Consider the following 17,173-nt stretch of genomic DNA (forward strand, 5'->3'; position numbering starts at 1 on the left):
GGTTCTGTCAGGGTCCTCAGCTCCTGTGCTCTGCCTCCTCCTCTGTGCAACTCCGAACACTGAATGCAGCGTGGGTGTCCTACTTCCTGGTTGTGATGTCATCGGCCTGCTTCCGAAGCGTCGCGTATTTTTCCCGTTTTCGTTATTAACGAATCCGCTAATACCGGATCCGGTAATACCGACTCGGTATTACCGAAATCGGTTTTTGTTACTCTCGCTGGCGTATAATCGTTATTTATTAGCGATTATTAACGACTCGGTAATTTTTACCGATTACTTTGATGCATCGCGGTTTGCATGTTCATAATAGCGAGTCGTTATTTTTCGGTATTACCGACAGGTATTACCGAACGTTGATGCATATGCCGGAAAGTCTCTAACTTGTTATCCAAGCAAAAGTTGCAGTAATTTAAACCTGAGCTGAACTTCTTGTAGCTGTGGCACAAAGCAGACAGGTTTAACTTAAGAAAACTGTGTAAAGCTATTTGAAGTATCTAAACAGTTAAAAAGTCAAAAACACAACACAATAAAAATCCCACTCAAATGTATCATAATAGAGACAAATCTAATCAACAAACAGACAACAAGATGACAAAGACAAATGAGGAACTGGAGATATGAATGTATAAATATTTACCTGAAATTAGCATCAAAAAGCACAAAGGACCAGTGGCAGTAAATGGTCACAGTAAACCAGGATCTAGGCCAATCTGATGCCGACCAGGAGGAAGTGTGGATAGGATATGCTAAGTAGATTGGCCCCAGGAGGGTCTGGAAAAAGGGAAGTTAAAAAAACTAATTTAAGTCCAAATCTGAAATGAACTTTGTCTTTTTTCTGAGGAAAAACTCTCTGCGTCAGACAAACCTGAAATCCAGTCCGACACCGTGGAACTGCTGGTTCGATATTTTTTGCAGTCGGTTCCCTTGAAGCTCTGGAGAAAAAGGTGTCAAAACATTTCCAAACTTCTTTTGGTACCCAGTCACCACACAAGTGCACTTCCAAGGTACCTAGGCTCTCAAGGTGTCGGAGGGAGGCCAACAGCAAATCCAGTCCAGGTTCAATTGCAATTAGTCAGCGCAGGTGCTTCACAGAGATGTCCTCTTCAGCTTTTTTATGTTCCTTGAGCTGCTCAGGGGATCAGCCTTATGATCCTTGTGGATCTTTCTGTCCTTGGATTTCGCGTGAGCGGGGGTCCAGCCTCCTCCGGTCCTTTTCACAGATGCCAAGTACAGCAGGTTTAGTCCTCCTGATATTCTTTTAGCAAGTCAAAGCTGGGTGAGGGTCCAGCTTTGTAGGGTTCACCAGTCAGAGTGTCGGGACACACTAAGACACTTTTATTTCCTCCAATGGCTTAAAGGCTTTGAGGGTCTATCGACCTACTTTTGCTGCAGTTGCTTTTTGCTTTATTGCAAACAGGCTCAAAATGTCATGTGCCAGGCATTTTCAAGAAGCCGAAAGTCTTTGGACAAATTAAACTTGGGCTCTGAGGGCGGGAGATGTGTGTGTGAATGTAATGGGGAAATCATCAGTGACCTACCACATCCAACACTAAAATTCAGTTTGAAGCAGGAACTGTGCCCACAACAAACCAGAGACCAATATGTAGTAGGAAAAAAGCAGGGTCCTTTAGCAACCAGTCAGGTTATAAACAAGAATTGTCTTGGCATCCTGTTTCCTCCCTTTAAAGTGCACCGAAGTGTTACATGTGGCTCAACATACAGCCTGGTGTGGTAAATAAATAAATAATTACCGGTAATATTTTTCTATGCATTAACTGAAAAGGATAGCTCAATAAATAAGAGGCAGAATCCGTGGTATCTGAGTCATACGGGCTTTAATCAGATGGCTCGAGCCAATGGACCATCGGGTTCCATCACTTGCTAAGGTTCAGGAAGGGACAGACACAGGACAAAAGGGAAGTCGCGCTAAAAAGGGACAGCTAATATCACATTAACATCATACAGTATATATAGTAAAACAGTACAATTGCATTGAATACAGTAGGCGTAACAAGTGACAAACGGAAGATAAGAACATATGGGCGTAAAAAGAAGGCGTGCACAGGGCGTGCACGGAGACATGTGATGTAAACGTCACAGAAGTGTCATAAGTGGGTGGATACATGGAGGGGGCTACCTGGGCAGCTGGAACCTTTAACCTACTGGTGCGCGCAAACGGGTCATGACGTGTAACTGAGGAGAGCTGGGGGCTCTGACTTCTAGCACTAGAAGAGGAGACTAAAGTCTGGGATGTCAGAACGACCTGTACCTATAGCATATCTGATATCTCGTGTTTGGAGTACATGTTGCTTGAATCTAAAAGTCATCAGGGCAAAGGCTACTTGTCACTAAGGCTAGTGCATGCATATATTTCTTAATGTATTGCGTGTGCTATGAATCTTCTATGGGTATTAATTCAGTAATTCTCTTGCATGGAGACAGAAAGACTAGACTATAGATGAAGATGTTTATGCGGTTCGTTAGCTAGGAATGTGAAGCCAGGGAGCTGAACTGATAACTGTAAGCATAACATATTCTTGGCAGACAGGCAGGCAGGCCAGGCCGGGCACCGCGCTGCTTGGCAGGAAGTAAGTGAAGGGTCAGGGATGCGGGCGGGGCTGCATCCTCCTCGGAGTGGTTCAGGAGACTTGAGGCTTGAATCTGGTGTCCGGGCCCTGTGAGGCCTAGAAACGGGTGCAACTCGATGATTTAACGTGCACAATGTAAAGACGTTGGCAACATAGGCCTAGAAGCCTAATTCGCGTTGCTTTCACGGGGGACTGGATAACTGACATACTAACGTTGGACACAACTGTAATTGCGTCTTTATTCGGTCAAGGGGGTAAATATGCGTATTAATCATGCACATATAACATATGATGGGGAACACGTAGGGACACATGACAGGGCAAAATTCAATTTTCCTCATTCCCTCCTTGTTCCCTACGTTTCCTTCAGGAAACATCAATATTCATGAGACCATCTATCTGTTCATAGGGCATCATTTGCTCGTCTCTTATCTTCTGGGAATAGGACTTTGGACTTGGAATACAAGAGGTAGCACACAAGCCGCAAATCGCAGGGCCACATTGTAAACAGAGGCAACAACTGAATATGATCATTACTACTACTCCTAGGAATGACAGTACTTTCCATCCCCAGGCAGATATAACACTCCAGAGCCAACCGGACCATGTCCAGGTGCCTGGATTCTGGTGTAACTGATGGGCTATTTTATGAAGTCTTGTTATTGCTGAATATACAGACGGTGCGTTATTAGGAATGAAAATGCAACAACTAGATCCGATGACTCTACAAGCTCCGCCCCTATCGGCCAGTATGACGTCAAGAACAAGGCGGTTCTGAAGAACGACAAATCTCATAGCAGATTGCTCTTCTGTTAAGTTACCTAGGGCGGAAGTAGTCTCATTCACTACTGCTTCAAGGGTTCTGGTTAACCTACGTATTAGCTTACTATTCTGGATAGGTCCTATGAAGAAAAAGAAACCTTTATTGAAATCTGTATACTGTTCTAATGCAGTTTCAGTTTGATCGACAATTGGGGACTCGATCTCCCTTCTATGTCTGACGTGTACTAGATGTGTGTTTCTGTGATAATTGGATGGGGCTAGGAAAACTGGTGGCAGTAGGAAGGCAATGTAACATGTTCCATCCCAATCTAGGGGCAAACGTACATATGCGGTCTGACCACATACAAAATATGAATGACGTGAGGCTTTGAAAGTAGATTTCCCACTGTCACTATACTCGATCACAGTATTACATTCACTGTGTCCTAGATGTACTGAACCATTCTTTCTAACACATAATTCGCCTTTCACTGGTAGAACTGTTATAGAAGGCAAATCTGGAGTAGTCTCGGACTGGACATTCAAAATCATGAAACTGGAGGAAAAATTACCTAGATCATATACTTCATTTTCTAGATCTAACCCTGTCCTATGGGAAAGACCTTCCTTGTCTGGGAAACATGTTCTATTAAGAAGGGACTTATCGTCTAAGGATGATGTTAACGTAAGCCATGCTCCACACGAACCATTGTGTGAAAACGGATAGGGAAAGAGTGGCAGAACTCCCTTCGGTGTCTGGAAAGGGGGGAGTCGACCACACACCCAACAATTAGTGGCATTGCTGGTCTGGTGTGAATAGTGTAACATTCGAATGAAAGTATTGTTGCGCATTGCAAGTCGATAGGATAACTCGTGAGGGGGTAGTTCACTAAAAGAATGCTCTACTGTATCATTAGAAGAAAGATGTACATGCGAACCAAGAGGAGGAAAAAATACATGTAAAACATAACTTATGCATGTGATCGTAAGACTCAGAAATAACATAAATAATAAAGTAACAACACATCTGCTGCGCAGATTCTTACAGTAACGTATTTTCTTGGAATTTTGTCTATCTCTCTCACTATGGGGGTCTATCTCATACATGTCAGGAACCTGTCTAACCGCTTCACCCGAGAGGGACTTAAACAATTAAACTGTCTGACTTGCTAGACCTTAACTTGAGTTTATACTCCTGCTGCGGAGTTTTCTCTAACAGGGGAAGTTTAGAGTCAGTATCGGGGCAGTCCTTGAAAAAAGTCTTTGGACGCAGTCCATGAAAACGCTTGATGTGGCTGGAGTGTAGCCAGCCCTTTCTGCCTTCCAGCTTCACGGCAGTCCTTGTGGTCATCAGAACAAGTTTCGGCTCCTTCCAGCGGGGCTCCAGCGGGCTTGAACGATCGAAATTCCTAACGAGGACTAGGTCGCCTGGAACGACCTCGTGCGGTTTCACCTGGGTGTTGTCTGGAAAGGCAGCCGCGACCTGTGAACGACAAGAGAGTAGTGCAGACATCAAGGAAGCTAGGTAATCTGTCAGCATATTACTGTCAACATCGGTGATTTTACGTGGCATAGGTGTACCCCACATGTTTGGGGGACGACCAAACACTACTTCATACGGTGACAGACCAGATCGGGAGTGAGCGACCATTCTCATGTAGAATAGGGCAACCGGCAGGGCTACCATCCAATCTACACCTTTCTCTGCACAAACCTTCGCAATACGTATTTTCAGAGTCTGATTGTGTCTCTCGACGAGGCCAGCTGCCTCGGGATGTCGCACACAGTGGAACTTCCACTGGTACCCTAACAGAAGTGATACTTGTTTCATGAGTTCGGATGAGAATGGCTGTCCGTTGTCTGAATACACGACTCTGGGCAAACCATAGCGTGGGAAAAACTCACGAACCAACTGCCTGGCAGTGGTCGCGGCAGTGTAATCTGGGACTGGATATGCTTCTGTCCATCTGGACAAAGCGCATACAACTACGAGGACATACTTGAAACCTCGGCATCGATCCATCTGAATATAATCCATCTTGAGGACTTCAAAAGGGTGGTCAGGAGGATGGAATCCACCTTGTTCCACCGGGACACCTTTACCTGGATTGAACTGACAACAGATCATGCAGGTACGCACTTTCTGCTTCGCTGCTGCTCGTAAATGCTTGTTAAACCAGAGGTTCTGGATACTGTCTAACATGGCTTTTTCTCCTAAATGTGCTGGACTATGTGCTGTGTTAATAATGACTTGAACCATAGAGTCGGGGAGAAACCATGTGGCTTTTCCCTTCGTCAACCATCCCTGATCTGTCTGGACCCCTCCTTGTTCAGACCATTTCTTGATTTCGTCTGGGGTAGCATGTGTCTGTATGTCTAGTACATCTCGTGTAGGGTCCTTAACTGTCATACAAGTCGTCTGAACTGGAACATCTGTCTTTGTCGTGTTAACTGGAACGTCTGGAGTCTGAGCTGTAAGCTTGGCTGTTCGATCTGCTAGATCGTTACCTTGGGAAATGGCGTCAGTGGCTTTCGTATGTGCTTTGCACTTCATAATGGCAATGGCTGTCGGTAAATGTATGGCTTCTAAAAGAGCTTGAATGAGGGGGCCATGCTGAATCTTGGCTCCATGAGAGGTCATGAAACCTCTTTCTTGCCAGAGGACTCCAAAGTCGTGAACGACTCCGAATGCATAACGTGAATCTGTATATATGTTTACTTTCAGGTTCTTGGCTCGTATGCAGGCTTGGGTCAGAGCAATGAGCTCTTCTGCTTGAGCAGACAGGGTGTCAATACGATGTGTTTCTATAACTTCAGTTTCAGTAGTCACTGCATACGCGGCTACTAACTCTCCTGTACTTGTTCTCATACATGAACCATCCACGTAAAGTGTCAGGTCTGGATCAGGTAATGCAATGTCCGTCAAGTCTTGTCTTGGCTTTGTCATGGTGTTAATAACTTCCACACAATCATGTGTGGCAGGGTTTGATGTAATCGAGGGTAACAGTGTAGCAGGATTTAAAATGTTACAGCGTCTGATTTCTATGTGTGGCTGAAACAGTGTCAGTTCATATCCTGTTAAACGTGCAATTGTCAAATGCTGAGTCTGTGTTCGGTTTAAAAGAACTTCCACTGAGTGTGGAACTTGTACTGTCAGGGAGTATCCTAACACTATGGAATCACTTTGTCTGATAGCTAGAGCTGTGGCGGCAACTGATTTGAGGCACGCAGGCAAAGCCTGGGCTACTGGATCTAATGTGCTAGAAAAATAAGCACAAGGCTTGTGTTGTCCTGCTTGATCTTGCGTGAGAACAGATAATGCTGTACCATCACGTTCAGTGACAAAAAGTGTAAAAGGCTTACTGTAGTTTGGTGTCGCTAACACAGGTGCATTACATAAAGCTTTCTTTAACTCATTGAAAACAAGTGTATGTTCCTGGGTCCAAGGGAGGACAGTCGATGTCGCTGCCTCCTGTGTTGTCAACTGTATCAGTGGTTTGGCTAGATATGCATACTGAGGAATCCATTGTCTGCAGTAAGAAGTGAGGCCGATAAAAGCTCGTACCTCCTTCTGTGTCTTGGGCTGTGGAAGATGTGCTATTAACTGGATACGGTCAGGTGTCAACTGTCTACCCCTCTTGGACAGCAAGTGTCCAAGATATACCACTTGCTGGACACAGAATTGCAGTTTCGAAGGGGACACCTTGTGCCCCATTTCTGCCAGAAAATACAAGACGGTCAGTGACGCACGTTCGCAGTCACGTTCTGTACGGGCTGTGATCAATAGATCATCGACATACTGGAGCAGGGCAGTGTCAGTTGGCATGTGAATACTGTCTAGTTGTCTTTTAAGTGCTTGACTGTAAATACTAGGACTTTCTGTAAAACCTTGAGGTGCACGTGTGAATTTATAGCTTCTTCCATTTAAACAGAATCCGAAAAGGAACTGGCTGTCTGGATGAATGGGGACACTAAAGAAAGCGTTCTTGAGATCAATAACAGTAAAGAACGTAGCTTCGGAATCAATGGCAGTCAATAGGGAAGAGATATCTGGAACCACCGGGTACTGGGGTATGATACATTTATTAAGTTCTAGAAGGTCAATCACTAATCGATAAACTGGAGGTGCATTTGGGTCAGTACGTTTAAGAATCGGAATGATAGGAGAATTACATACATTAGAGTCAGTTTCTACAACTACTCCTTGAGCAATGAGCTCGTCAATGATTTTCGATAAGGCTGCTACAGCCTCAGGTGGCAATTTGTATTGTCGAATTCGTGGTAATACAACTCCTTGTTTCAGAGTGACACGATATGGTGTAATGTGCATACAACCTACATCAGTTGGACCTTGCGCCCATAAATGCTGTGGTACATTCAGTAATCTTGGATCAAAATCTCGTAACACATAATGACCTTTAAAATCACGTAAAAACAATCTCACTCCTTCCGGAGAACAGCATATAACAGCACCTAACTCTTTCAATGTTTTAATACCAAGTAAATTCTCAGGACATGATTTCGTAAGTAACAAGTCTGTGGTTCGGGACAATGGACCAACTTCTAGGGAAACTGGTTTCGATATTTCATTAACAATCGGCTTTCCTGAAAATCCCAGGGAAACATTTCTTGAGCCTGAGAGTGGAGCCCCTGGAACCTCGTCATGACTGATGGTAGTCCTACTTGCCCCTGTATCAATCAGAAACTTTCTGTCTTTCCCTAATACTTGACTGTGTACATAGGGACCCTCTTGATCTACAGGAACCTCGATGAGAGGCAAGCCAACCTCCCTCTCTAGGCTGTTTCATGAATACTGCTGATATTCTGGATAATCTGACTGTGCGTACTGGTACATCTGCTGTGTAACGTGTTGTGTGGCAGCTATAGGCTGCGGTACTGTAACTGTCTGTTGTGCGTTCTGCGGTGGTTGCGAATTCTACGGAACATGTTCCTGTCTAGGAGGACGCGGTCTCTCTTTCGTCTTACCTGTAGCTATGTTGTGTTTCAGAACAGCACATTCGTTTATATAATGACCTGGCTGTTTACAGTAATTGCATGTCCCTTTAACGGGAGCTGCAGAATGACTAGTCTGATTCGTACCCCTCTTCTGACTATCTGCTGGAACAGACTGTGCCACTAGAACTTTCATTTTCGTGTCTTTCATACGTCTCCTTTCGTGTTCTTGCTCCTCCCTGATTCGATTCTGGTGATACTGTAACATCTGTAGCATTTGGGACGGGGTATTAGCTTGCCATGTACTCTCGACTTTTAATACTCGATTTTTAATTTGTGGTAAAGAATTCTCAACTAGTTTGGTAACAAAGAGATGTGGATACGACTCACTACTTGTTTTCAGACCGCTATTAATAATGAAACATTTCTCAAATCTGGAATAAAAATCACTAGTGTCTTCGTCTTGTTTCTGTTTACAGGCTGAGATGGCATCCCAGTCTTCCTTTTTCGTGGCTAGTAATCTTGGCAAGACTTGTATTAGCAACTCGTGCAACTCTTTGGCTTTATCCCCGAGACCAGTACCTGGAACTCGTGTATTATCTTCGTTCTCTAACGCTGTCCAATCTATCTTTTTCTCTCCCACCTCCCATTCTTTCTCTTTGAGTTTTTCATATATGCCCGCAGGCAACAGGACCTTTAACATTTTGATGATATCAGGATACGTGTATTCTCCCATACGGAGCATGTCTTTTAATTCACGGTGGAACCCTGCTGGATCTTTATCGTGACAGGGCACTAACTTTTTCATTTCTAGTAGTTCTATTTTCGTTATATGGGTGTAAACAAATACTCGTTCGAGCTCACCCCCCGTTCCTTTAACAGGATGTACTTCTCGCAAGGGATTCTGTCTATCTATGTAGAATGGGGGTGGAACAGGAACAAAATGTGGAGTCAGGAATGTTCTGTATTTGTGGCGTTGTTCTAAAATGACACTAATTAAATCGGTACCTAGACCTTTCCATCTGTTTAGTAGTAACCCGTTCAATACATTATATAAAGGACCTGGATCAGAATGCTGATCCTCGTACAGGGTAATGAGGTGCTGGATCATGTACATACCCACCAGTCGCTGTTCGCCTGGGGGAAGCTTCAGAAACATTTGAGCCACTACTTCGTCTGAATACGTGGTAGAATCACTAATCCATCGAACTGCTGATCGGGCGAGTTCTTGTTCATGCATGGTACTAAGCTCACTGTAACCTATTCGTAGTTTCAGAACTTTATCGGTAGCCTGAAATAATTGTTCAAGAGAACACTGTTCTGGTACGGGAGGAGGAAAAACTTTCTTGTAGTCTAGGCGTGTGTGTCTATCGGAAGGTCTCGTCCTACCTACATACGCTATTCTAGTGGGATTCTCGTTGTCTACATCTTCGTCTGAAGAGTCATTCTCTTTCTCGGCTACTCTGCTTGCTTTCTCCCTCTCGTGTATACTTATAATTTCTTTACGAATCTTTCTGTACATGGTTTCTATACAATTTTGTGTCTTATGTTTTCCGTCTGCTATATTGTCGCTCCATCTTGTCAGGACTTTCATATCTTCTTTGTCTTTATCAGGGTGATCCTGTTCTCTTATTAAACAATTTATTAAAAATTGCAAAATCATGCCTTGAATTTCGACTTTCCTGTGTACCATAGCTTCGTGAATACTTTCTGGTTTCTCCCCTGTGCGGATAAAATGATATATTCTGTCTCCTCCGTGGGCCTGAGGGAGACTTGAAGCAGAAATATCTGCAGGTGCACAGTAGGGGTCCGTCACGGCTGCAGAAGGGTCAGGGGGCCTGCGTTACATCGCCGGCGCGTGGGGAAGGGGCTCGTCCCTATTCGGGCGCCATTTATGTGGTAAATAAATAAATAATTACCGGTACTATTTTTCTATGCATTAACTGAAAAGGATAGCTCAATAAATAAGAGGCAGAATCCGTGGTATCTGAGTCATACGGGCTTTAATCAGATGGCTCGAGCCAATGGACCATCGGGTTCCATCACCTGCTAAGGTTCAGGAAGGGACAGACACAGGACAAAAGGGAAGTCGCGCTAAAAAGGGACAGCTAATATCACATTAACATCATACAGTATATATAGTAAAACAGTACAATTGCATTGAATACAGTAGGCGTAACAAGTGACAAACGGAAGATAAGAACATATGGGCGTAAAAAGAAGGCGTGCACAGGGCGTGCACGGAGACATGTGATGTAAACGTCACAGAAGTGTCATAAGTGGGTGGATACATGGAGGGGGCTACCTGGGCAGCTGGAACCTTTAACCTACTGGTGCGCGCAAACGGGTCATGACGTGTAACTGAGGAGAGCTGGGGGCTCTGACTTCTAGCACTAGAAGAGGAGACTAAAGTCTGGGATGTCAGAACGACCTGTACCTATAGCATATCTGATATCTCGTGTTTGGAGTACATGTTGCTTGAATCTAAAAGTCATCAGGGCAAAGGCTACTTGTCACTAAGGCTAGTGCATGCATATATTTCTTAATGTATTGCGTGTGCTATGAATCTTCTATGGGTATTAATTCAGTAATTCTCTTGCATGGAGACAGAAAGACTAGACTATAGATGAAGATGTTTATGCGGTTCGTTAGCTAGGAATGTGAAGCCAGGGAGCTGAACTGATAACTGTAAGCATAACATATTCTTGGCAGACAGGCAGGCAGGCCAGGCCGGGCACCACGCTGCTTGGCAGGAAGTAAGTGAAGGGTCAGGGATGCGGGCGGGGCTGCATCTCTCCTCGGAGTGGTTCAGGAGACTTGAGGCTTGAATCTGGTGTCCAGGCCCTGTGAGGCCTAGAAACGGGTGCAACTCGATGATTTAACGTGCACAATGTAAAGACGTTGGCAACATAGGCCTAGAAGCCTAATTCACGTTGCTTTCACGGGGGACTGGATAACTGACATACTAACGTTGGACACAACTGTAATTGCGTCTTTATTCGGTCAAGGGGGTAAATATGCATATTAATCATGCACATATAACATATGATGGGGAACACGTAGGGACACATGACAGGGCAAAATTCAATTTTCCTCACTGGCGCCAACAGGATGAGCAGAGCCCCCTCTCCAAATATTATGTGTAGTTCAGAGGCATCATCTCTGTCCATCCAAGTCAGCTCATGTTTTGCTCCTTGGAAGCATTTCACACCCTTTTAACACAAAGTTCTGGGCTTGAACACAGACTGGGAGTTGGCAGAGGTGTATTCTAATTAGCGTTCTGACAGGCAGATGAACAATAGCTTCCTAGCAATTCATTTTCCTTAATATTTATTTAAAATCCAACTTTACCATTAAATTGGACGTGTGATACGAATTAAAAATAGTGGCTTCATTATTTTTCCCGCTTGTCCAATTCCTGAGATATAGTATTAGTATTTTAATCTGTACTCTGATTATAGTTGATCTTTAGAAAGTCGATTACAAAATGCTGTATTCCATTTCTATTGAAACATTAAGGTCTTGACTTAAAGTTTGGTGGACAGGTCACTGCATCACAAATGTAAGGAATATCCCGTCCGCCATACTACAAGTGGCGTTGGATATAATGCATTTGTTATACGCCAGACAGGATATTCGTCGTGTTTGTGACATCTGCTGAGTCTAGATGATCTTGTCAGGGACTCCTTGTGGTTCTATGAGGAAGAAAAATATTACTTGAGATAGGTTGAATCCCTGGGGGATTTCACAGGTCACTTGAGGTATTCATCTGGATGAGCTGGAATAGGTTCTTCCTGTGATGAGAGTTAATTAAGGAAAATATCACTGAGTTCTGATTTTGAGAAAATAATGTTGCTTATGGTTCAATGAACATTGGTGCCAAAGCTCACAGAAAGATCCAGCAAGATTAGGAATATTTGTGAACGTTCGTTGTGATTTGGTGTGGATCACTAACTATCTCAATGTAGCACTGGGATCTAAATCCAGAGTGGTAATCTTGGAGGGTAGTGTTGTTCTTCATTTTTTTGGTGGACTTGAGTGGTGACTGTCTTTCAAGTGATCTATCCAGGTATGGTAGTTGGTTGATGGGGTGGTAGTTGGCCAGGTTATCGGTGCCTGGGATCTGGGAAAAGATGATGTTGACTTGAAAATGTTAAGGAGTGGTTTAGGTGCATCACCAGAGAAGGACTTTAGTGTGGATTTCCATACCCTGATATTTGAATATGCTATGGGTTTTAATGAGTTGAACTGATATGTGAGATCCTCATTTTAGTCGACAACGCTATGTATGTTCTTTCAGGTGCCCAGAATTCAGCGGGCACGGATGGGTGGTCGGTCTTTCAGATACTTGGCTAGCAAACAGTGGAATGACCTCCCCAGTGAGCTCCGGATGGAGCCATCTGAAAGTAGCTTTAGGCGCAATTTGAAAACCTACCTCTTTCCCAAACCTTGAAACTCCCCTGAACTACTTCCCCTTGTGTCTTTCTTATTTTGGGGCATTGTGCTGGTAATTGGTTTTAAAGCGCGGGGACACACTGTTCCTAGTGTAACCAGGCGCTATACAAATGGAGTTATTATTATTATTATTATTATTACTATATTTTTTCCTGAGGTGCTGCTTTTGGAGAGTTACCTGGGGCTGTGTTGCCAATGTGCTGTTTAATTTTGTCAATATTCACTTTGAAGAATTTTGCATTTCTCATTAGTGTGCTTGATTGGTGGCCTGGGGAGAGGAGTTGGCCTAACGGCTAGGGCAGTCGACATCAAATTTGGAGAACCGGGTTCGAGTCTTGGCAAGGACGCGCAACATACTGTGATTCTGGGCAAATCACTTAATCTCCCCGTGCCTAACAAAAATGAATGTGTCCTCATGTAACGCAACTGGTGCTCGTGTAAAGGGCTCTGATACCCGATACCTTTGGGTCAAGTTTGCGCTATATAAAACTAAGTTAAAAAAAATGGCTAAATTGCTGTCCTCTTCTTATTTTGGGTACCTCTGTGATGAGTGTGATGTAGTGGGTATCCTTGAGTTTTGTGATGGAATTCCACCAGTTTTCAAAAATCTTCTTTAGGGCTTTGGGATTTCCCTTCAACTGTGGCCAGCACAATTGCTTTTTCTGCCTTTTGATTGCATATTTACTGCTTCTGTGTACTTGTGTGTACCTGTGTGTATCTTGCTTTAGATCATTTTCTCAGGTGAGTGGACTTTGATGAGGTGTGAATGTCTGTGGCGGTCTGTAAGGTACAGTCATTATCAACTAATAGGGAGCTGATGTCAGCACCATGGTAAGCAGTGCTGACTATGGTAATTAGTGTGTTGATGGGAAGGTTCTGGAATAACTTGAAAGGTTGCTTGGGCTATTTTTGCTTCCTCTGTGGTTAAATTTGGAGTGGAGAAGATTGAAAGGAAAAGGCTGTTTGATCACCAAAAATATGTGCTGCGATGTTGCTGAAAACAATGCAGTTTGTAAGTGATGCAACTCAGGCTGCCTTCCTTTGTTTGGGTGGTGAAGTGAGGAGCTGTTTGATCTTGGTAGCGTACAGTAGGTTGAAGAAGGCATATGTCATGGTCAATGTCAGGCCTGGGCGGAGTACTGCTATGCGGAACTCCGCGAAGTGACCAAAAAAGTTTGCTGTGCTTCATGGAGTTCTCCAAACGTGCGGAATGCATTAGGTCATGCCATGCATGCTTATTTTTAGCACTGGGTGTTTGTCCCACGCTGGAAAATCAGTGTGAACAGCACCATGTACAGCACAAGAGGGCGCTGCTTCTTTCTTTCGCTCGAGTAGATAATCTACTCGAGCAGAAGCTTCTTCAACGAGAACGGAAGGTTTCTCATTGTGAGTGGTCGTGACCATTCGTGACTCCTGTGTTGAGAAATCTTGCTGGGAGGTGGTCGAGCGTTGAATTTTCCTTGCTCGCCCTCGCGAACTCAACGGAGTGAAAAAAAACCTCTTCTTTTTGGAACTCCACATTCTCCGCGGAGCGCAAAAAACTCTGCAAACTCCACAAACAGAGCGGCGTTCACCGCCCAGGCGTAGTCATTGTATCACATGGGTGGATGAAGTTACAGAGGAAGATATTGTTGAAATAGTTAGTATCAGCTCTTTCTGTGAGGCTGGAGATCTTAGATAGGAATGTGAAGCTGGGCTAGTTGGGCGGTTATAACAGATTGAAAATAACAGTCAATGCTAAGAAAGTAGGAACTAGACTGAAAATAGATCTAAGGAGCTGCTGAGTGCCTGTTGCTGGTGTGGGTCGGGCTGATTTATGGATGACAATCAACTTTTTGGGGTTGTTTGATGTAGCTGGTCTGTACCAGAATGTCAAGGAAGAGTGTAGAGATCAGAGAGATCCAGCTTACAATGATGAAGATGTGGAAAAGGCAGTGAGTGGTGATGAGGTCTGCTGTGTCTGGTTCATTCAGGAATCCGAAATGTGCATTGATCAGTGTGTTTGTTCTTTTGAAAGGACTACCGAAGAGGCTATTTGGGTTGTGTAATCATGGGTATCAGTGGTGTCTAGAGTATGAATGAGTAAGAGTTGAGTAAGATGCTGCATGGCTGCTTGAGAAGAAGATGGTATGTTAATGGAATATCCATAAACATTGTGCTACAGACACATAGTAGACAGACTATCAACTACAAACATAACTTAAGGGAAAGTATGTAAAAGTAAGCATAGATTTACAAAACTTAACTCTACATTTATGCGACTTGGTTATATGTATAGGTGTAGTTAAGAATCATAAATATATACTTACCTATATCTACTTACCTTTACCTTCTGGCACTCCAGAACCGTGATTAATTTGAGCCGGTGATTGACTGCAAACGATGAACACCAGTGCTCATGTTTTGGAGACCAGCACTCATTTTACTTAAAAAAAAACTTTGGTCTAGAATAAGAAAAGGAAAACGTACGATGGAGAAATGAGGAAGAAGATAAAAAACGTAAAATCGGGGAAAAGGGGAGAAAAACAGGAATGTGATAGAACACGGAAGATTGAGTAAAAAATGCCGGGAGTGTCTAGTGGCGGATAAAAGAGGCATGGTTTGGAATCAAGACTCCACAGGCTTAATATGTGACATCCTGGCCTTCGCTGGTGGTGCCACTGGCTTCTGAATAAAACTTTGGGCACATATTCTTTTATAAACTAAGCATTGCCTGGGAGTCAAATTCTGAATGCGTGCAAGTAAGTTTGGAGCTGGGGCGCCTATGACGCAGGAGTTCTGTCCTTTGACCCTCTGCTTTTTCAAATGCAGACATAACATTCATCTGCTCCGGTGCTTTTTTACAGTAACTGTTCTGGCAGCTGTGTGCACGCGTGAGATACTGTCCAGCTGATCAATTTAAACGTAATCACTTCTAAGTGTGCAGCCGCCAATTCCACCAGCTATCTCTATCTTTCTTCACTCAGTCACTAAATAAGGCCATCTCTGTCAGCAGTCAGCATTATCTTCATTACCTGGTACATGTGGCTATTGCTTCAATAGAAAGCCGACCCTGCGCGCTTTGCTCTTACAAATGCATCATTAATGCCACGATTCATCCAGCAAAATGTTGTATCAATAAAAAATGAGAGAATTTAAGATAATGTTGGTTCGACCTTGCACGAAAGAAAGGTGATTTCAAATGTGTATTATTTCTATCACGATTCTTGTTTGAAAAAAAACATTCAACTTAAATCTTGTGGGGCATATTTACCAAGCAGTTCTGTCGCCCTTGTGCCACACAATGGGGCGCAAGGGCGACACAACTACTAACTAAGGGGCATATTTACAAGGGAATGGCGAAGCGTTAAGCAAACATTGCTACTGCCACACTCCGCTATTCTGAAAACGCAGGGATGCACCATATTCACAACGATCCGGTGCTTCCCTGCGTATTCCCTATCGCTGGCGCTAAACTCAGTTGCCTAGTGCCAATGCAGGCCCCTTTGCATCATAGTGCAAGGGTGCCTGCTTTGAGGGAATGATTGTTTATATGTAGGAAGGTGTCCCATTTTGCACATAATCACTAATGGTGATTTGTAACTCCTATGTGTGCTGCATTGTGCAGCACACATAGAAGTTGGAAATCATAATTTTTGTAATGATTGTTTATTTGCAGGAAGGGACACCTTCCTGCACAGAAACAATCATTCATGGTGATTTGCTGTTTCTATGTGTGCTGCATGAAACAGCAAAAACAAGGATAAGTTGAACATTTCTCCTCATTTTGCCAGGTTAAAAAAAGATTTTCCCTGGTCTTAATTTTGGCACGACCTACTAGTGTCGCTACCCTCGTAAAATGGGTGCTGCGGCGGAATGCCCACCACAACACCCATTGACCACCCCACTCACGCTAAGTGTAGCGTGAAAGGGGACCTTATTTACAAGGCTGCCTTAAGCCACAATAAGCCCTTGTAAGTATGCCCCTAAGCTTTATCAAGGCCATCTTGAGTGGCTTAATAAATGTACATTAATACAACGCAGCACAAATTGCTGCATTGCTTTACCCTGCCCGAGAGAAGCATTGCATGGATGGAGCGTGGGTGTTCCCAGGCATCCACCTGTGGATTTTAGAACATTCCCAGATTTACCATTACTGGGTCAACATGCTATGCCTCCCCAGGTGAGACCAAACAAGGAGAAATATCTTTATTTTTCCTCGTTATTCCCTCTTTCTATGTGTGCTGCATTGTGCATAAAACATAGAAAGAGGAAAATGCCTCAGAGAATTGTTTTTTGCAGGAAGGTGTTCATTTCTTCACAAAACAAACCTGCTTACAATGCAGGCACCCTTGCACTGTGGTGAAAGGGTGACTGCGTTGGTGCAAGGCAGCACATTGTGAGCTACTGTAGGATAAAACACATAAATGTGCTGT

Source organism: Lissotriton helveticus, chromosome 9, assembly GCF_964261635.1.
Source record: "Lissotriton helveticus chromosome 9, aLisHel1.1, whole genome shotgun sequence".
NCBI classification, from domain to species: Eukaryota; Metazoa; Chordata; class Amphibia; order Caudata; family Salamandridae; genus Lissotriton; species Lissotriton helveticus.